Source organism: Sarcophilus harrisii, chromosome 1 (assembly GCF_902635505.1).
Source record: "Sarcophilus harrisii chromosome 1, mSarHar1.11, whole genome shotgun sequence".
NCBI classification, from domain to species: domain Eukaryota; kingdom Metazoa; phylum Chordata; class Mammalia; order Dasyuromorphia; family Dasyuridae; genus Sarcophilus; species Sarcophilus harrisii.
The window spans coordinates 402923277-402946234 of NC_045426.1; positions in this window are offsets into that span (position 1 = coordinate 402923277).

Here is a 22958-nt window from a genome sequence, read left to right on the forward strand (position 1 = left end):
AAAAGAAGAATTTCTTATATTTTATATACATATATTAAAATATAATTATCAAATATTAACAAAATAAAGGAAAATACAATAAAATAATTTTCTAAGTCAAGTGTAGTCTTCAGGAATCTTTATGTGATTTAGTGACCCCATTCATATTTATGTTTGAGACCACTACACTATATCACAATATCTCTCACTAGAAAAATAACTGTTTAAAAACCAATGTACTTTGATAACTTTCAGAATTCTCCAATAAAATTAGAAATAATTTTAATCACTGCCTAACTGAAAAGAATCTGCATCATGCCTTGTACTATTATTAGCATTTCCTTAATCACTGAATCATCACCAAAATATGCTGAACCCTAGAATTCAGTAATTTTGTTCTGTAATAGTGTACTCAAGAAGAAACGAGGACTGGCCACTAGTTTAGTAGACTTTGTAGATCACTCCTTCTATTTGACAGGTCAGTGTAAAAATCTCACCGTCACACAAATTTCCCCTACTCCCCTCCTTGGCTTTCCAAGGCATCATTTTTCCTTGCTTTCTAATCTGAAATCCTCCTATCAATAGAATTTGGGTTGATAAAAAGGAGCTTATTTTCTCTAGAATACATTAAGAGTACAGCATGTTACAGAGGAAATAGTTCTTACTGGAACTGGAAAGAAAGATCCTTTACTTAAATCTCACTTGACCACTTATTAATGACATTTTGATTATTTTTTTTTTTACTTTCTTTGGACCTCATTTTCTTTCCCTATAAAATTAGCACTTTGCAACTAAATTACCTCTAATGTACTTTCCAATTCTAAAATCCATATTTCTGTGTAAAAATATGATTGCTATAGCATTGAAATCTCTCTTTGAAGCTTTTTTTCATTAGTCCACTAACAGATTTTTTATCATTTTAGCTAATAATCCTTAGAAGGTATTGACAGAATGACTTGAGGAGGTGATTCAGATACCTCCAAAGCCAGGGAATTAAATACATTAAAGAAACAATAAGGGACATCACAAGGAAGGAAGAGCAAAGGAAAGACAGACTACCTATTTCACAAGGTGAAAGATTTCACAAGACAGACCATAAGTTTCACAAAATTTCACAAATTTTCCTTAAACCATCTCTAAAAATAATAATACTGAGCAAAGCTACAAATTTTTTTTGCACATGATAGATAGAGGACAAAAGCCTTTCTGTTTACAAGATAATTCTCTATATGTGGTATTCTGTGATTTTTTTTTTAAATTAAGAGCAAGTGCTTCCACAGTAGAAAATTTTCATCTGTTGACCACTGTTGTTTGTCCTTTATTCTCAAAGAGGACCATGACATCAGGAAAGACATGTCATGATTTGCAAATGAATTGCATTAAAGTGAAGAATAGTACATACAAAGTCACCAGCCTTACTCTCTCCTCAGGAGCTATCTGGGTACAAGGAAAAGATATAGATCAGAAAGATAGATAGAAAGACTTGAGTTGAGGGGGTGATTCGAATACCTCAGAAGCCAGTAGGGAGGGAAGGAGGGAGGGAGGGAGGAAAGAAGGAAGGAAGGAAGGAAGGAAGGAAGGAAGGAAGGAAGGAAGGAAGGAAGGAAGGAAGGAAGGAAGGAAGGAAGGAAGGAAGGAAGGAAGGAAGGAAGGAAAGGAGAGGAAAGAGCATTGCCTAACTGGGGTAGCTACTACTACTCACAGATGTTGTTTGTCCTTTGTTCTTAAATGTTAAAGCTGATGATATGTTTTAATTTTTAAAATCCTGAGTCTTTTAAAGGAAAATGATTGGAAGGGCCATTTAAAATATTGTAGATTTAAAGTAAACATTTCTTTTAAGACTTTTGATGCTTTCATATATACCAAGTGTCAGGATGCCTATGATTTACAATGAACTATCAAAGATTTGGAAAAGAGTTAATGCAATAATATCAACTAGGAAATTAGAAGATTACTTACTTAAAAGGCTTACCCTCATGGGAAAGGAATTCTATGTTTACTTCCAAAAAGTAATCACTGTATTTGCTTTACTGAACAAATGCCAATTTATCCAAACACTAGTGTTTTCTGATCCTCCTAGTAATCATTATGGGAGAGTGTGTGGAATTGCTCATCTTAAATACTTGTCAATTGATCTCTTATTATCACATCAAGAAAAAAAAAATCACTACCTGTAGCACTTGATACAATCTACTCAGACTATGTTCCTTCCCCCAGGCATAAAAGGGATACTTAGATGATTAAAATGTGCATGCACATGGGTGCGCTCCCTCCCTCCTTTCCTCCCTCCCTCCCCCCCCCCTTTGTGTGTGTGTGTGTGTGTGTGTGTGTGTGTGTGTTATTCTCCTTTTGGTTAGGGTTTACATGTACTGAACTCCCATTGTCTTTATCAATTCCACTGATTAATACCTTGTAAGAATCCTTGTTTCAGAGTTCTGGCCCATAATATGTGTGTTTTGTGTATCTTCTCTGTCTGTGTGTCACTCTCTGTATCTCTGTCTGTCTGTCTCTTTCTGTGCTTCTCTGTCTCTCTCTGTGTGTGTTTGTTTCTTTCTCTGTGTGTCTCTGTGTTTTTGTCTCTCTCTGTGTGTTTTTCTCTCTGTCTTTCTATCTTTGTCTGTCTGTCTCCATGTGTGTGCCTCCTTTTCTGTCTCTCTGTGTTTCTGTGTATATCTCTTTCTCTCTGTTTCTCTTTCTGTCTCTGTGTCTCCATGTGTTTCTCTGTCTCTCTCTCTCTGTCTCTTTGTGTGTCTGTCTCTTTCTCTCTTTGTGTCTTCTGTGTGTCTCTGTGTCTCTTGTCTCTGTCTTTTTCTCTCTCTCTTTGCTCCTTGTCTGTCTCTCTGTCTCTCTCATACACAACACAAAAAACCACACACAGTCAACCCCTGTGTATATTTTTATGTAGCTATCTCATAAATTGCATATATATGTAAATATATATAAAATGTGTGTGTGTGTGTGTGTGTGTATATATATATATACATATATTTATATTTATATATATAGTCCAAAGGTTTCCAGGGCTTACATACCCTAGGGTGGGGACATTGAAATATATATATATATATATATATATATATATATATATATATGTACATTGCAGCTATCTTTGCTCTCCTGAGTATAAAATGATATTTGTTAGTACTAGCTCAGATATAACCTAGTTCTGGACAAAGCAAAGCTATGCCTCTATCATTCATGTTCCCTTACTTCTCAGAGATGAGGAAAAATACAGGTGAGAAATTTGGTACATTTGTGGATATCATGACAGCTTGTATATTATCAGTAAATCTAAAGTTAGCCTAATAAGAGGGCAACTCTATTCACAACCTCAGAGTCAACTAGACTCTTCACTCTCACAGATCCCTCATCTTCAATCAGTTGCTGAGTTTTATCAATTCTACCTTTTCAACATCTGATCTCAACCATTCTAATTCAAGCCCTTTTCACCTCTTACTCAGAGAATTGTAATAGACTCCTAATTGTTCTTACTATACACAGTCATTTGTCTCTCAAACTCAGATTCCTGAAGCATAAGTTGATCCTCTCACAAAAAAAATGCTTCAGTGGCTTCCCAATTACCTTAAGAATAAAAAATAAATTATCATTATTAATAGTGATAGCAGAAAGCATTTATATGGCACTTTATAAATATCACCTCATTTCATCCTCACAAAAACCCTAGGACATAGGTGCTGTTATTAATTCCCATTTTACAGATGAGAAAATTAAGGCAAGCAGAGTTTAAAAGAATAACTTCTTGTAGGTGTCTAAGATAACATTTAAATCCATATCTTCCTGAATCTAAGTCCAGAATTCTACCAACTGTACTACCTATTTGCCTCATACTACTGTCCTGAGTACTTAAAATCCTGCATTATTTGCCTTGAATATCTTTATTCTTTTAAACCAAAATTATTGTGTTCATTGTTTCTTTCCTATCATTCCAGAAATAGTACACATACTTTCTTTCATTCTACCCTCAAACCACTCGTTTCCTGCACCCCTGCCTTAGCAAAAGCTGTCTTCCATTTCTGAAATGCCGTCCACCTTTATTTTGTTTCTTGAAATCTTCCAAGACTCAGGTTTTAAGTGACCCTTTTAAGGAGTCACTTCTGATTCTCTCACTTAGTTTTGCCCCACTCCAACCACTTTGTATATGTGTGTATCTTTGTATATTCTGCATATGACATACTGTTCCGGACTGGGTCTGATGAAGACTGACCCTGGCTAGGTTTGATTAAGGCCAATCCCTTCATAGTTTAAGTCTAATAGTGGAATAAAATGAGACACTAATAAGTAATTCAACAGTTGACAAAAGATTTACTTAACCAGAATAAAGAGAAGATGATTCACAAAGGATAGGCATCTCCTTGAGTTTTAGAAGGACTCCTTGAGTTGATTCATTTGATAAAACCTTCCCTGCTCCTGAGATACCCATGATAGTTCTCTTAAAAAGCATCATATTTTTGGCAGAAACTAGGCATTGACCCCCACTTAAACCAAGACGGTCAAAATGGGTTCATGATCTAGACATAAAGAATGAGATTATAAATAAATTAGAAGAATATAGGATAGTTTACCTCTCAGACCTGTGGAAGAGGAAGGAATTTATGACCAAAGAGGCACTAGAGATCATTATTGATCACAAAAAAGAAAATTTTTTGTACAAACAAAATTAATGCAGACAAGATTAGAAGGGAAGCAATAAAGTGGGAAAATATTTTTACAGTTAAAGGTTCTGATAAAGGCCTCATTTCCAAAATATATAGAGAACTGAGTCTAATTTATAAGAAATCAAGCCATTCTCCAATTGATAAATGGTCAAAGGATATGAACAGACAATTCTCAGATGAAGAAATTGAAATTATCTCTAGCCATATGAAAAAATGCTCCAAGTCATTATTAATCAGAGAAATGCAAATTAAGACAACTCTGAGATACCATTACACACCTGTCAGATTGGCTAGAATGACAGGGAAAGATAACACGGAATATTGCAGGGGATGTGGGAAAACTGAGACACTGATACATTGTTGGTGGAATTGTGAATACATCCAGCCATTCTGGAGAATGGTTTGGAACTATGCTAAAAAAGTTATCAAACTGTGCATACCTTTTGACCCATCAGTGTTATTACTGAGCTTATATCCCAAAGAGATTTTAAAGAAGGGGAAGGGACCTGTATGTACAAGAATGTTTGTGGCAGCCCTTTTTGTAGTAGCCAGAAACTGGAAACTGAGTGGATTCCCATCAATTGGAGAATGGCTGAATAAATTTTGGTTTATGAATATTATGGAATATTATTGTTCTGTAAGCAATGACCACCAGGATGATTTCAGAAAGGCCTGGAGAGACTTACATGAACTGATGCTGAGTGAAATGAGCACGACTAGGAGATCATTTATACACTTCAACAACAATACTAAATGATGATCAATTCTGATGGATGTGGCCCTCTTCAACAGTGAGATGAACCAGATCAATTCCAATAGAACAGTAATGAATTGAACCAACTACACCCAGCGAAAGAACTCTGGGTGATGACTATGAACCACTACATAGAATTCCCAATCCCTCTATTTTTGTCTGCCTGCATTTTTTATTTCCTTCACAGACTAATTGTACACAATTTCAAAGTCCAATTCTTTTTGTACAGCAAAATAACTGTATGGACATGTATACATATATTGTATTTAACTTATACTCTAACATATTTAACATGCATTGTTCAGCCTGTCTGGGGGAAGGGGTGGGGGGGAAGGAGGGGAAAAGTTGAAACAAAAGGTTTTGCAATTGTCAATACAGAAAAATTACCCATGCATATATCTTATAAATAAAAAGCTATTAACAAAAAAAAATTATCAGTTGTTTAAAAAGGGGGGGAAGCATCATATTTTTACCCTCTTTTCTTTCTCATGGTTTTTCTCTTTTGTTCTAATTTTTCTTTCCTAAGATGACCCATATGGAAATATATTACATGTATAACCTATATCAGATTGGATGCTAGAGTAGAGAGGGAAAAAGTGAGGGAGAGAGAAAAAAAAACATTTAGAATTCAAAATCTTAGAAAAATAAATGTTAAAAACCATCTTTGCATGTACATGGAAAAATAATATACTATAATAGTAAAATTTTAAATAAAATAAAAAAGCATCGGAAAGCTCCCAAAAATTTCATATCTGTTTGTATTCAGGTAATAGGGAAGTGATATAACCGCCCATGACTTCAGTCCCCTGAACCAACAAAATTTTAAGGATGGTTTCAGGATATTTTAAGGAAAAACTAGTCTAACTTTCATGAAGGCAGGAAGATAGAATACTGTTCTCAGTAAACACCCTATCCAATGTCATTCCCCCAATTCCCACACTAACTGGCTGTGGTATTTACAGAAAACAATCACCTCCTTCTCCCCTCAAGATTCTAAGAGTAAATTTAAGAGGATGGGAGAAGTTCTCAATGTAATCCAGTGATTACTAGCCAATTTACTTAGTTTTTAGATAAAGGAATTTAATATAGCTAGGACATTTGTTACAGACAATCCCCATAAAGTCTGGGACATATTCTCTCTTAGTACTTGCAAGCACATTACTTTCAAAGCCATCCTACTTATGTGTGCTTCTTTTCTATGCTTTTCTTATGTTTCTTATGTTTTCTTATGTTATGTTATGTTATGCTAGAAACATAAAATAAATCTATACATTATTCAAGTCCAAGAGACAAGATTCAGGTTAATCAGATGCCTATGCCATATATATTTTCTTCTGTGTTTGCATGCTCTTTTTCTAATGCATCTCAATTATGAGAAAGAGCTAATTTCATATCTGTCATCCTTCTTTCCATAACAGTACTTTTAATACACTACCCTTTAATCCCTCAAAGCAGAGTCAATTCTTCCATTACTCCTTGTTCTTATTTAGCCCCCTTAATACTATTCAATCACATAAAGATTCAGAATAGAGACTTGTTTCTTTTCACCCTAATAAAATGTTAACACTATATCATTCTGCAGTTTCTTTGATATGTTTAAAAAGAAAAATGTTTAAATGTCTCTTTTCTTTCTTGGCATAACTATTGCTAACCCTAGTCTTTACTCCCCATGACTTAAAAAAAAACTGTGAAAATAAAAAGTAAACAATTTATATTTTATAAATTTATCTTAAGTTTCTCTTTCTTCTTATGTTTGCATTTCAAAGTCCTTTTTTGATTTGGCTTAATTTTTTCATTTTAACTTTTCATCATAAATATTCTTCATAGGAAGTCTTTTTCTTTTGTCTGCTGGAATAATGTATTCCAAAATCTACTTTCCTTTAAAAGAGAAGTTGCCAGTTCTTATGTGATCCTGATTCTGATTTTTTAATATTTGAATTTTTTTAAGAGTGGTCCCCATTGACATTGATTCATTGTTGGTGGAGTTGTGAACGAATCCAACCATTTTGGAGAGTAGTTTGGAACTATGCTCAAAAAGTTATCAAACTGTGCATACCCTTTGATCCAGCAGTGTTACTCCTGGGATTATATCCCAAAGAGATTATAAAGAAGGGAAAGGGACCTGTATGTGCACGAATGTTTGTGGCAGCCCTTTTTGTAGTGGCTAGAAACTGGAAACTGAATGGATGTCCATCAGTTGGAGAATGGCTGAATAAATTGTGGTATATGAAAATTATGGAATATTACTGTTCTGTAAGAAATGACCAACAGGATGATTTCAGAAAGGCCTGGAGAGACTTACACGAACTGATGCTAAGTGAAATGAGCAGGACCAGGAGATCATTATATACTTCAACAACAATACTAGATGATGACCAGTCCTGATGGATCAGGCCATCCTCAGCAACGAGATCAACCAAATCATTTCTAATGGAGCAGTAATGAACTGAACTAGCTATACCCAGAAAAAGAACTCTGGGAGATGACTAAAAACCAATACATTGAATTCCCAGTCCCTATATTTATGCACACCTGCATCTTTGATTTCCTTCACAAGCTAATTGTACAATAATTCAGAGTCTGATTCTTTTTGTACAGCAAAATAATGTTGTGGTCATGTATACTTATTGTGTATCTAAGTTATATTTTAATATATTTAACATCTACTGGTCATCCTGCCATTTAGGGGAGGGGGTGGGGGGAGTGGGGTAAGAGGTGAAAAATTGGAACAAGAGGTTTGGCAATTGTTAATGCTGTAAAGTTACCCATGTATATATATCCTGTAAATTAAAGGCTATTAAATAAAAAAAAAAAAAAAAAAAAAAGAGTGGTCCCCATTTTTTTTCCTTTGACAATGTTGCTCTGGACTCCCATGGACTTAAAACATTTTTTGATTTCTCCTTTTGTTATTTCTTTAAGGAATTTATTGGTGAATTCTTTCTATCTTCATTTTGCCATCTGAATTTAATAATTTTAAGCGGTTATATTTCTTAAAATATAATGTACACATTTTTTAAATCATAGTTTTCAGAGAAAATAAGAGAATATAATTACTCTTAAATTATCACTACCTGACCTGTTTTTAAGTCACTTTTTTACATCAGATACTTCAAATTTTCTTCTTTTTAAAATCTTTTTGTTTTATTCTAATTGTTTTGTTTTTGTTCCTTTCCTATTTCATGGAATGATCTACTTTTTGCTTGGCATATTCTAATTTTCACAGGATAAATTTCTTGTATAAAGCTTACAATTTTATCTTCCAAGCACCTTCTAATTTTTTCCCAATGTATTTTTGAGCTCCTTTTTAGCTTTTGTTTCACTTCTTCTAGGTATTATTATAGTTCTTGTTGAAAATTCATATTTTTCTTTTGAACTTCTGCTTGTAGATATTAGACTTACTCTCTTCTTCTATTTGAAGGATCTTTAGTTTTACAATAATTTTAATACTGTTCAGTGCCTTCTTGGTTTTACTTATTTCTTCATCTTTAGATCCTGAACCAGAACTTTATACTAGACCCAGAAGTTGCTCCCATGCTGTCCTTTAAAATGAAGTAGTCATTCTTTTTGCTCTGACTTATCTGAGTTTCTATAATGACTCCTACCTTCATGCTGGCTTTCTGGAATCTCAGGGCAGACTCTTTAGCCCTTCAAAACCCTTCACCTGAGATGGGCCTTTCTGACAGAAACCATGCCACATCAGTCACTACTGCTCCCTGAGGTTTCCCAAATTCTTACCTTTGGGGTATTCTAATCTCTGTGAGGATTTAATGAAAGGGAATTTGGGTTTTTCTGCCTCTAGGCAGGGTCTTATTTGACTGCATTTACTACATTGAAACCATTGATGACTTTTCTGGTAGCCCCTTTTGTTATTGGAAAAAGGCATCTGGTTATTTTGTGTGTCTTCAGTTTGGGAGTAGAAAAAGTCACAAACTCTAATTTGTCATTGTTTCTTGTTTAGTATTTGAGATGGTATGAATGTCAAGTATTTGCTAGAGTAATCTACTCTATGTAGATTATGTTTTTTATGTGTGTGTCAGCTGGACAGTCTATCCCCATATAGGCAATCATCTTTGCTAAAAGTCATGGACTGGGCATTTTCATTTTATCTTTGACCCAGTCTCTATACCCAATCTGACATTCTTAAATCTCTCCTATTATTCTAAAAATGATTTTTAAAAAATGAAAGTTCCCTTGGAACTTGAAGAGAACCTTATAGATCAATCATCTATTCTAATATATCCTTCTATAGATGAGGAAACTAAAATTTTGAGAGTTTAAAACTGGCCTCAGCTTATATAGCTAATCTGTTGCAAAGTTGGTATTTAAATATTGGTCTTCTGACTTTGAGTGTAATTTCTTCTAACTCCGTTGCTCCCACCCTCAGTTTTTGCCTCAAACTTCAAATATTTTCTATATTAAGTTGATTCAGAATTTATTAAACTTCGCCTTGAACTTAGCCTAAACATATAAAGAAAAAAAAGATGAGAATTTTTAAAAGATAGAAAATTAATCACATGCAAAGAATTAGGTAGTGTCATAATACCGTAATTTTTCTTTCCAAAAATCCGAGTCCAGCATCATTTAATGACTATCCACCATTTAATGACTAGTTAGAATTTCCTCTAACACTAACTAATGGCTCCTGGTCCCTAGGCTCTGAACAACTATCTTCAATCCCATAACCTAATACTGAAGATAAAAAGTTTTCAAAAGAATCCATTACTTTAGTGGAAACCAATTATTTCATCACTTTTATTAAAATAAAAAAAATTTAGCCCCCTAAAATGAAATTCTAAAAAAAGAATAGCTGCATCATTAAGCAATATAAGCTAAGAGATAGATGTCCTTCCTCTTTCTCATTCAAATACAAAATTCACAGAGAGAGAGTAAGAGAGAGAGAGAGAAAAAGAGAGAGAGAGAGAGAGAGAGAGAGAGAGAGAGAGAGAGAGAGAGAGAGAACTAGATATCAATCTATTTAGTCAAAAGTCAGTGCCAGTAACTTTTCTACTGAGCTTAATGTTTCTAGTAGCATATGATTTCCAACTATTCTTACAACATAGTGAGGGGAAAGTAAATAATAGTCAAATGTAGTTATCTGATATTATCATAGGCCCTTAAATTTAGAATTTCACAGGATCTTAGAGGATAACTTATCATAGCTCTTTATTTTACAGATGAGATATTGAGAAGGCCTAAAGACCTAAAATGATTTGAGAAACATCACACAGGCAGTAATAACTAATAGGGTCAAGATTACATCTCAGGTCCTCTGACCTGAAATCATAGGATTTCAAGTTCAATCCTTAAATTGGCATTTGACAATGCCCCTCCCCCAATTCATATTTTTTCCAGGATAGATCTACTTTAACAAAGATCATTAAACTTCACAAAAAAGATTTGTACTTTACTATTAACAGCATCTTCCACATGCAGCTAAATACAACCAATACTAAAATAGCTGAAAAGAAAATTTAAGAACAAAAATGAAACCTTTGGAAAGATAACAAAAGCATAACAATATTTAATTGTTTATAACATATGAAGTGGATCTACTCTCCTAATCTCCACTCAACTTAGACTTAGCCTACAAGGTTGAGTGAGAGGTTCAGAGAAATACTATTATGTCTCCCCTCAGAATTATAGATGTAAACATGAAGGACAGATAGTTGTCATTCTAATGCTTTAGCATGATTTATCTGTTGATATTGTTCAGTCAGCCCAATTAAACTAATAGATAGGGATGTTTACTAAGGTAAGAACAGTTGGTACAAAACATTTCCCTTCCTTTCCCCCAGTAATCTATAATAAAAATCTCCCATCAGTATATACAGAATCAAGGGGAAAGTGGGCTCAACCTTTGAGAGCACATATGATTGAGGGGAAACTTACAGCTCTTGACTACTGAATTCTCTTCTCTTCATGAAATATTTGTGACATTCTCCTTAGGATCTTAATAAAGTTTTGTTTCATTTCCTTGTTGTATCTGTTTTGTTTTTTACTTCAATTATAGGTACTGTATTAGATATTCAAAGTATCCTGCCAATTTATTACTAGAATGCCAATGAAAAGTCCAAATTTGCCATTCTCTGAAATTCACAAAATCTTCCTTCAACCAAGGAACTCTTCTCAAAAATTTGACCTTTTCATTTTCAGGAGAGCCTTAAATGCCAAATTAAAGAAATATTGGAGTAGGTCATTCTTAATCTGGATACGCGAAACTAGATAAGAAAGAAATATATTTTAATTTAATTTTGACTGATTTCCTTTGTAATCTGGTATATTTTGTTTTATTCATTTAAAAGTATTATTAAGAAAAAGACCACAGTTTTCATTAGACAAAAGGGATCAGTGAAAAAAATTTAAGAAGCCCTATGGTAGAGACAATAGGAAGTTATAGAAGGTTTTTAAAGCAGAAGAATTAGATAATCATACTCATGTCTTAGCAGGATGATTTTGGCTGCTATATGAAAGATGAATTGGAGAAACAAAAGATTTGAAATAGGCAAATACAGTGGGGCAGCTAGGTGGCACAGTGGATAGAGCACCAGCCCTGAAGTTAGGAGGAAATGAGTTCAAATCTGGTCTCAGACACTTAATACACCCTAGCTGGGTGACCCTAGGCAAGTCACTTAACCCCAATTACCTCAGCAAAACAAACAAAAAACAACAAAAAACAAGTGTATTGCAAAAGAAAGCACAAAGTAGAGATCGAAAAGTATATATCAATTTCCCTAATAAATACCAATGCAAAAATTTTCAATAAAATTCCAGCAAGGAGATTCTATCATTACATACATCACAAAGATCATACATGATGACTAGGTGGGATTTAAACCAGGAATTCAGGGTTGGTTCAATATTAGGAAAACTGTAAGCATAATCCAACCACTCTAGACAATAATTTGAAACTACTCCCAAAGAACTATAAAATGATGTGTATTCTTTGACCCAGAAATACCTCTACTAGGTTTATATTGATCATATCAATAACAAAACAAAATCATATCATTACATCAGTAGGTGAAGAAAAGCTTTTGACAAAATACAATACCCATTCTTATTTAAAAAAAAAAAACACTAAAAAACACAGAAACAAATGGAGGTTTTCTTAAAAGGATAAGTAGTATAAATTGAATCCAAGAGCAAACATTGTCTGAAACAGGGACAAACTAGAATCTTTCCCAATAACATTAGAAGTAAAGATATTCATTATCACCATTATTATTCAAAATTGCATTAGAAATGCTAATTAAAGCAATAAGAAAAAAACAAAATTAAAGGAATAACAATAGTCAATGAGAAAATAAAGTTATATTTGCATATGAGATGATGATATATACTTATAGAACACTTCAACTAAAAATTATAGATGAATATGAAGCATTACATTATATATCACTAAAGTAAAAGCAAATGGAATGAAGAAAACATTATATAGAGTAACAGAGTTAACAGGTTAACAGCAATTTTTAAGGATGACCAATTGTGAAAGACTTTGAAAATGATACAAGACAATCCCAAAGAATTTATGACCCAAAAAATGCTATCCATTTCCAAAGAATTTATGAATTCTGAGTACAGATTTTGAAGCATACTTTTTTTTATTTGTTTTATTTTTCTTGTTTTTTTGTGTTTTCTTTTGCAATATGCCTAATATAGAAATATGTTTACTATGACTCCATGTAAAGGGCAGGAAATTTGGAGAAATATACTTAAGGCTCAGTATGATTGATTTAATCCTGCAATAAGGTGTTAACTCAGTGGTATTGAAAATACAATGGTTATCTAGTTCAGTATGATTGATTTAATATTACAACAAATAATGGTTCCCTAGTGATATGATGATTTGTTTATACTCAGTATACTGTAAGGATATAATTTTAATAGCGTATATAAACTGAGGACAAAGTCAGCCACAGACACTCCATCTTGGACCAGCTTCTGGTGGCTCTCCTGCCTCCTGCATTTCCTCCACTGAAAACAAGACCCATTCTAGAGGACCTCCAGAAAACTAACTGGGCCCCAAGAGAAGGAGACAGACTGTGAATGAAATAAAGACTTTGGACTTTATCCCTGATTATTCTCATGATAATTATTCTGTTGAGACTAAGGCTGGTCCCCAGACTTCCCGAAAGCTAACCAGAACATTGAAACTCCCTATGTGTAATCAATTTCATATTACGTGGCTTCTTAAGGAGTAAGAGAGGTACAAGAGTGAAGGAGAGAAATTCAAAACTCAAAAAAAAAATTTAATGGGTGTTGATTTTAATGTAATTGGGAAATCCTTAATGGAATAAAATATATCCAAAGCATTTAAAAGAAAGAGCTAGACCGATAAACAGACAGACAGAGACAGAGAGAAAGAAGGAGAGAGAGGGGGAGAAAAAGAGAGAAAGGGAGAGGGAGAGAGATTGTGGAAGTAGAATTGAAAGGATATGACAATTTATTGGATGTGAAGTAGTAAGAGAAAAGGAAACATTAAAAATTACTCCAGAGTGACAAATGTAGATGTCTGGGGAAATGCTGATCCCTGAAACAGAAATTGGAAAGTTTAGAGAAAGATCATATTTAGAAAGGAAGATGACTTTAATTTTAGACCTTTTGGGTTTGAGGTAGAGATACTCAACAAATTGCTGAGATAAGACAGGTGTTCAAAGTAGAAACTAGAGCTGATTACCTAATTTGAGGTTGTCTACACAGCAATACTAATTGAATCATTATGGACAGATAAGTTACCAACGGAGAAAATGTAGAGAGAAAAGAGAAAAAGACCCTGGACAGTCTTGGAAGATGATAGATCACAGAGGCAGACATCTGACAATTCATCACAGGAAGAAAAACCAAAAGATCCCATTTCAAAGTACCAGATAAAAATTAATCCTAGGCACTTAGACTACAGAAAACTTTCACCTGTCTATAAAAGATGATTTGAGACAATGCTATCTAGGTTTGCTATTAGAGCAGAAATGGATAGCAAGTCTCAATAGCAAGTCTTAAAAGATATGGTTCCTATAATGCCACCCATCCATCTTTTTCATTCATTTTCTTCCTTCCTCTTGCATATTACAAATAGCTTGTTTTTCTCCCTCTACATTTTGGTTTAATTCTTTCAATATTTTTTGCATGTTATGAGAAAATCTGAACGGCTATCACTTTTTCCTAGCAAATTGTGGGGGCATTGAAAAATGATATCCCCATCAGATTTTGCTATAAGTAGTAAATTTTCAATTTTAAGTTTAATGTCTATATACCAATGTAGCAACTGTTTTATCCATAGTGGAAAGAAAGTTGCAAATGTTCATGTATCAAAAAGCAAAGGAAAAATTTATCTCCTTTATAAGATAGTCTTAGGAACAATCATACATTTAAGTCAGAAGAGATCTCAGAAGACCCCCTCATTGTATAGATGAGGAAACTGAGACATAAAAAAGTTAAATGTATTATTACTAGCTATTAAGTGTCTAAAGCAAGATTGAAACTCAATATTCCTGACTCTCAGGTAATATTTGCTTTGCTACCTCAAAAAACGTTGGGATCCTTTGGCCAGGATTATAAGGCTCATTTAATTAAACCAGGATAAAAATTTATTAAGGGCCTACTATGTGCAAGGTACCATGAAGACTTTAAGAATATGATGTGGACTGAACCTGTGATTTCATTGTTTTGAGGACTGGACCTGTGATTTTCATTGTTATTGAAAACTCCCAGATGAGGAAATTTATTCTTCTAATGTAGATCAGCACCTTCTCTATAATTTATAACCTTAGAGTCCTGCCTAGAGCACAGAGTGAGAGATTAAGTGACTCACCCAAGGTTGTACAATCAATAATTATTGAGGCAGAAGTTGTGCCCCAGGTGTTCCTGACTTCATGGCAGGTTTCTTTACCACTAAACTACACTCAATTCTTTCAGAGGCTTCACACCTTCCATGCCTTTATACACATGACTCATGACTAGGTTTTGTTCCTTCCTCATTTCTGCTTCTTGGAATTTCAAATTTCCTTCAAGGCATAGCTCAGCTTCTACTTTCTATTCAATCCCCATGCTGATGCCCCTTTCCCTAAAAAAGTGCTCTTTCCTTTTTAAAATTAATTTGGATTATTTTGTATAAACTTTGGAATCAATTTCTATGTATATGTTGTCCCCTTGGCCTCCTAATAAAATATAATCTTGATGAAAGAAAACATTCCATTTTTGCCTTAATGTATCCAATGTCTAGCTATCTACCTTGTGCCTATTAAATGCTTAATAAATGTGAATGTTAATTTGAAAATTCTCCTGGCACTACTGCAACCTAGTTGACAAAAGAGCTGTCAGGCATATCCTTTTTCCTCAGATTTGCTTGTATTAAGATAATCAGCATCATTCCATGACAAGAAGAAAAAAACTATTCAATTTACAAAGATAGATATGAAAAGAGATTTTTAAAGAATAGGAAAACTTGATCAAATAAAACTCAATGATATGACTATAATAAGCCTCTAGTCACCACCAATATTGAGGCAGTCATTGTTCACTCCTTCATAAAGGTGATTTTTCTGCCTAAAGTAAAGATGTTGTGATCTGCTCTGGGGCTCAGTATATTGAGGTGCCGATAAAGAGAATAGTCCTAATAACTTCATAAATTAAGCAAATCCTCATTAATTCAGACTCTAGATAGTTTTCCAGATAAGCCTTACAATAAATTTTGCCACTTTGTTACCTCCCCCCCCAAAAAAATTGCTAAATAAATTAAGTATGAATAAGTTTTCCCTAAGAGAACAATCTCAACTGTTTCAAATACTTTTGCTTAGAGCAAAAGTACTAGTTATTTATAAAGCATTGTTATGTTAATGAAAAATTCTCAAATATTCCTTGAAGCAGGCTTCCTTCGGATTTTTGCCAAACAATACATTCTTAACATAGTTATATTAAATAGAATTTAAAAGAATCAGAATGGATTAGTAGATGGGGAATCAGTCTTGTTATTAGACATAAAGAAAACTTCTATTCAAATCTTGGTGGTGACATACACTAGCTTGGTGATCAAGATCAAGTTATTCACCCTCTGAGTGCCCCAATAAAATTATAAATTGAAGACAATTTCCATTCACACCAGCCTTCCCTCTAGGATGACTGATTAAATTAAAAGTCTAGATAAGAAACTGCCCTCACAAAAACTCCTTTAAAATACATAAATTTCTCTTTTTTTGTAGAAAATTCAGATTTTTCACCAAAGCTTACCTGAGAGGTTTTTTTAAAAGTAGAAATCTGCTTTTCTTTCAACAATTTTTTAAATAGCTATTTCAAATGCAAGCCAAAAAGATAAGCCTTGCCATATAGACTTTCTTTAACCACAAAATCATGAAAATTATACTTGTCACTCTTCCTAATTCTTCTAAACGATTTTTAGATGGGAGATTCTAAACCTACCAAACAAATGCAGTTCAAATTCCTGTTCTACTGGATGGTTTAGTAAAGCATGTCACTTTTCTACTTGTTCTATTGAAAGTAGTAAAATAAACACATCCTGAAACAACCTGTCACCATCTCAACCTTTCATCCAATTGAATAAAGAAATTACTACTATTGAAACAATGGTTGAGAATTATTTATTTCTCTAAAGTGAAATATATACTTTGCTCTTTCTTATTTTCTCCAAATCTATTCTTAGTGCTGAATAGTTAGTGAGGTCATATATCTTCCTTTAAGACTTTTCAAAATCAGTAAACAAACATTGATTAAGCTCTTGCTATGTTCCAGGAACTCTCCTAAGTGCCGAGAGAAGGGCCAGCTCTCAAATTGAAGATATGAGTCCAGCTTCAGCTTTCTTGTTAGCTGGGATTATGGGTGTATGCAAAACCCCCTTTCTTTTAAGGGCTACTTTTCCTTGACATCTGTTATATCCCTTCTTTTTTCTGCTTCTTTATTAGCAATGTGTTGCTACTTGCTTATACCTATTATGCCTGTCCTTTGCTTTTTTGGTGACCCTCAGCTTTATTTGGAGACTGTTGTACTCCATGATGAAGAATGGTATACTATCACCAGAGAGGGCCATCTTTAGATATTCCAATCTATATCCTGCCACTGAACCCAGGTGGATTCAGAGGAGAAAGTGAGGCTGGTGACTTTGCACAGTACTCTCTCACTGAAATCCCATTCACTTGTATAGCATAGCATCACCTGTCTGATATATGAAGGACAAACAATAAGAAGTGCTGGAAATACAAATATAAAAATAAAATATGTCAAGCAGCTGACAATCTAAATAATGGGAGAGATATCATGTGCATATGATACAATACATACAAGATGATATGGTGAGGGAAAGACTGAGTAGACGGGAAAGGGTAATCAAGAAAGGTTCCAGGTGCCCAGGAGTCAAGGTTTGAAGGAAGCCAGGAATTCCAAAAGATAGAGGTAAACACATTCCTGCAATGCAAAGGCATGGAAATGGGAGATAAGACATTGTGCATGACCAACAAAAAGGAGGTCAATATGACTGAAACACAGAGTTCATGGAAAGGAGCATATAAAAAGATTTAAAAAGCAGGAAGAAGGCCCAGTTTGAAGATCTGTAAATGCCAAAGAGAACAGTTTATATTTGGTCTTTGAAGTAATAAAAAGCCATTGAAGTTGAGTATAAGGAGTAAGGGAAAGCAGATCTATATTAAATCACTTTGGCAACTGTGGCAAGAATAGAGAACTATTTGGAGCATTGAAACCCAACAATGAAATGGAACAAAAATGTGATTCTTTACATGTACCATATTGTTCATATTATCAAATTGTAAACTTTTAAATAAACATTTTGTTTATTCTATCTTTCTTTTCAATGACATTTTTTTTGTTATTTGTTTGATTTTGATCCTGATAGGTAATTTTTCTAGTTTGAGGAACTCCCAAAATAGAAATTTCCTCATCTGATGTAAGTAAGCAATTCATATGTAAATACTTTAGGGAGTTTTCTAACACACTGAAAGGTTAAGCAATTTGTCCATGCTCCCATATCTATTTTCTTTCATAAGTGGGACTGGAACTCACCTCTTTTCTAGCTCTAAGGATGATCCTTTATCCATTATACCATTCAACCTCTCTTTATCTTTGTTGCATGAATAATAAATAGTAATAAACTACTCAGAAATCTATTAATACCAATTCAATCACAATTTTAAATAGTTAAAAGATCCTCCTTTCCTAGATTCATTACAGCTTTCTAGTGATTATGTTACTCTTTTCAAAACTAGCTTTCATCAGTTGGATCAAAGTGTTCTTCAGTTTCAAGAAACAAGATTTTGTTTCCACTAATGAACAACCTCATTAATGACGAATGGGACTTGCTCTTTAAAATAGAACAACAGCTTTCTACTGTATTTCTGAGGCACGAAGACACTGTAATGTAAATGCTGGCTGTCCAACTTAACACTCTAATAGTTTGTTATTTTGAAGACTGCTTTACAATTCAGGTGCTTATCATATCCCAGGAACATGGAAGGAAAACATTAGAGATTGTCTGGATTTCTCAATAAGTAATGTTTATTTAAAGGAATTTGTCATTTCGGGGTGTTGGGTATCCTCAAAATAGATCTCTGCCTCCCAATACAAAACTAAAATTGCCAAAGAGCTGTCCCAACGTTTGACTTTTAAACCTTGTATGAAATTATATTACATCATACTACCTGAAACTATCTTTCGCCTAAGCAAGGCAAAACCTCCCTTCTTAGTCTCTGTAAAAGAAGGATCCCCAAAAAATAAAGTATCTTATCTTGAGAGTGAGTTTCCCAAGGTTCAGTTCTACCATCATGAAGTATAAGCATGTCAAATCTTTAAAGGAGGAAAGTTTCAGAAATAAGAACTTTGGGTTTTAACATAGAAGTTTTCAGGATGAAGAGAGGTCTTTAATATCTAATTGTCTATTCAGATACTGAACTGAATCAAACTGAGTTAGGCCTCTTTTTTCCTACCCTGTGGACTACCCCCTCTAATCTTGTGACCCTAACTTACTCACTCTACCATTCTTTATTCAGAAGACTGGGAATACTGCCCCTGAGCCAAAATCCCATGATTTAATCTGTCATCTGCTGCCAGAAATCCTTCACGTCCAACTTGCTTAAACCTTCGTCTATTGCCTCATATCAAAATCTCCTTAAAGTCACCTTACATTCACCTGCCTTGCAAGACTGCTTCTGTCAGACTTTCTAGTATTAACTGCCTAGCTAACTTTTAGCTGACTGATTACTTCTGAAATATCATCTTCTTCCACTTGAAGCCTTTCTTGATCCTTACTTCATCCCTAGCTCCTAGTTCCTCCCATTTACTTTGTGCACATATATGTGTTCCTTGTTATATTGTAAATTCACTGAATGTAGGGACTGTTTCATTTTTGTCCTTTTATTCACAATGTTGAGTAAAGTACCCACCACATTGCAAGAACTTAATAATGCTCATTGATTAGTTACTAGATATTTCTTCTCCTAGCCAGAAGCTTCCAAGCATCATGTTTCACCACCCTGTTTGAATCCTGTCCTATTTCTTGCTATCCAGAATTTATCTAGAAGTTATTCTAGTCAGATCCCAGGTATATCAGATCATTTGTTCCTTATTTCAACTCTGAATTCTTCCACAATTTCAAAGACATGTTGTTATTGTTTAATAATTTCAGTTGTGTCCTACTTTTCATGATCCTTTTTGGGGTTTTCTTGGCAAAGATACTGGAGAAGTTTGCCATTTTTTTTCTCTAGCTCATTTTACAGATAAGGAAACTGAGGCAAACAAGGTTAAAAGACTTGCCTAGAGTCACACATACAAGTGCTGAGGCTGTATTTGAACTCAGGAAGATGATTTTTCCAGACCTCAGGCCCAGTACTCTATTGATTGAGCCACTAATGAGTCTTTCCATCTTAATAAAAAAGAGAAAGTTCATAACCATGAGAACAATCCAAGGATAAAAGTCTGGCTTTAGAAGCAACAAGCAATTTGTCCATATTTTCAACCTTTTATAGGAGAAAATAATGAGTTGGGTTTTTTTAGTTTTCCCATTTTCAAATCATCATTTCTCAGCTGAACTGTTATTTATTTACTTCAATCTGGGACAACAAGGACAAGCAAAAAAGACAAAACAGCCTAAAAATCAACCCAAAACATGTAGTACTACAATACAGCCACGAGGGGGTACACCTTCAAACTGAGAAAATAAATTTTTGGTCTGGAAGTTATCAAAACCAGATAGAAAATATTACTTCCTCAGAACATTTGAGGAGATACTTAAGATACGCACTCTTTTGATAATTTTATCCTTTCCAAGTAATGTTCCTACAGCTTTCCCCACTACACCCAAATCTGAAAAGGAAATAAGGGATAACATCTGGCTTTTCCAGTATCTCTATACAATTTTGATAGCATCTTGGATCTAAGATTTCATCTCATGTGAAACACATTATTCATGTTCACCTTCTGAAGTTTTTAGTCAAGTAAAAATAGTGCGCCCTTTAGTTCTAGCTTTAGCACAGGTCAGGAATGCAAAAGAGCCCTGGAAGAAGAAGGGCTATCAGTTAGTATAACCCCAATGGGGAAAACAGTTACCAGGGAAACACAGTTAGCAAGACCCAAATATTGCAGCTGTTTGTTTGGCAGGGTGTCCGCAGTGCTACCGACTCTGCAAATACTGCTAGTGATGTAAGGCTCTCTTCTTAAACAAACAGCTAAAGTGAAATGTGAGAAGGTGAGAAATATATGATTGTAGCAACATGTTTTTCCCTTGTTTGGGGAACTGTATTCTTAGATGGTTATGTTATCCATAGATCAGTTTTTCCCCTAGGTCTTAGAAATACTTCATGTCCTTTACAATGCTGTATAAAATCTAGGAGTTAACTTGCAAGTTAATTAAGCAAGGAAAATTACTCATGAGCTCTAAAGAACACTTAATTCATAGAATTCTAAATCTGGAAGGAAATCAAAAGAGACTCCTTTTCCACCTTCTTCCTTCAAGCAGAATGGTACTTAGTCCATCTGAGGCATAAGGATTTGATAAGGACCTTCAAAGAAAGTTTACAGCTATCATTAAAAAACATAAATGTTTTCAAATAATTACTATTAAAACTAGGCTTAAGAAACATTGTTACAAAATCAAACCTAAAAACTAAATCAGGATGAGATTATAGGATGTGGGAAGATGAAAAATTCAAGACCTGCTTTGAAATTTGAATGATATAGAGGAAAAAAGAAAGAAAATGACTATATTTAAAGCATATAATATCTCATTTTTCTCTAACTTGAATAAAGTAAATGGGAAAGCAATGTGTTTACCTTTTAATTGACTCGTACTGAGAAACAAAAGATTTTAGACCTTTTTCTTCTTACTCATTAAAGAGACATTTTTTTCAGCACATAGGCATTCATGAATAGAGATCTAGATTACATTTCAGCTTTCATATTCCTAATTGGTTGTCTTCCTAATTGGTTATCCTTACAAAGTACCATGTCTTGCCCAGAAATGTATTAGATTAGGCAGTTCTCAAAAAAAAAACATTTTTTAAATCTTTGAAATACTCTTACCTAGAAGAAAGGGCTTGCTGGTCTATGATGAAAATAAGTGGACACTACCTCTTTATGACCATATAGGAGCTATGGTACAAAGATAAATTCTTTAGCCTTCTTTCACTCACCACTTCCAGATTCCAGATATTCTCCACTTGTAAAGTCAACTAAGTAGAGGCAGATGACTAATTCACATTATTTTTAAATTGTCAAAACAACATCCTTTTAAGATGATATTTATATGTAAAGTAACAGTGTCTTCATCTCTTTCCTCTGTTGGAATATGATTTCATTAGCATATAGTGGCCACTATTAGCTATACCACAAAAATCTCCTCAATGATATAAATAGCAATGTAAAACAGATGGGTCTAACCAGCTACCATGGAAAAACAAAATGGATGAAAATAATGTATAACCCTGATTATGATATGTAGATTTAATGATAGTCTGTAAAGTCAATACAATTAATGTTTATATTAGATCAACTCTACAAAGGGACAGTTTACTGGACCTAGAATTAAGTACAGCTGCATCACTTTTGGGAAACAACCATAATTTTTTATGATACCAAATTATTCACCATCACAAAAGTCAATGTCTTTAATAGCAATAGCTTCCATGTGATGTTTGATGGTGGTAAACCATGGAACACAATAATCTAGAAAAAATCAAAATTACACATAAGCAAAATAACAGTGGAATGGTGAAGGATATGCATATGTAGGGTATAGCATATTATCACTGAGAAATAATAACAAGATACTCTCAAGGATATGTGAAAGGAAAAAGAGATGAGCCAGTCATGATGTGAAAATTGCACAACAGGTGGATAAATGGATACTTAAACTGATACCCTGAAAACATTAAAAGAATGAAAGGAAGGTCTTCATCTCATTGAATAGATTTTCTACTGAAGATTTATAGAATGACATAGATAAGAATTGTGTGAGATGAACTATGGAGATGAACAAAGGAGAGTAGTTAGGTTTTGCATAGGGTCTGTATCCAAATTAATCAAATGCAATCACTAAT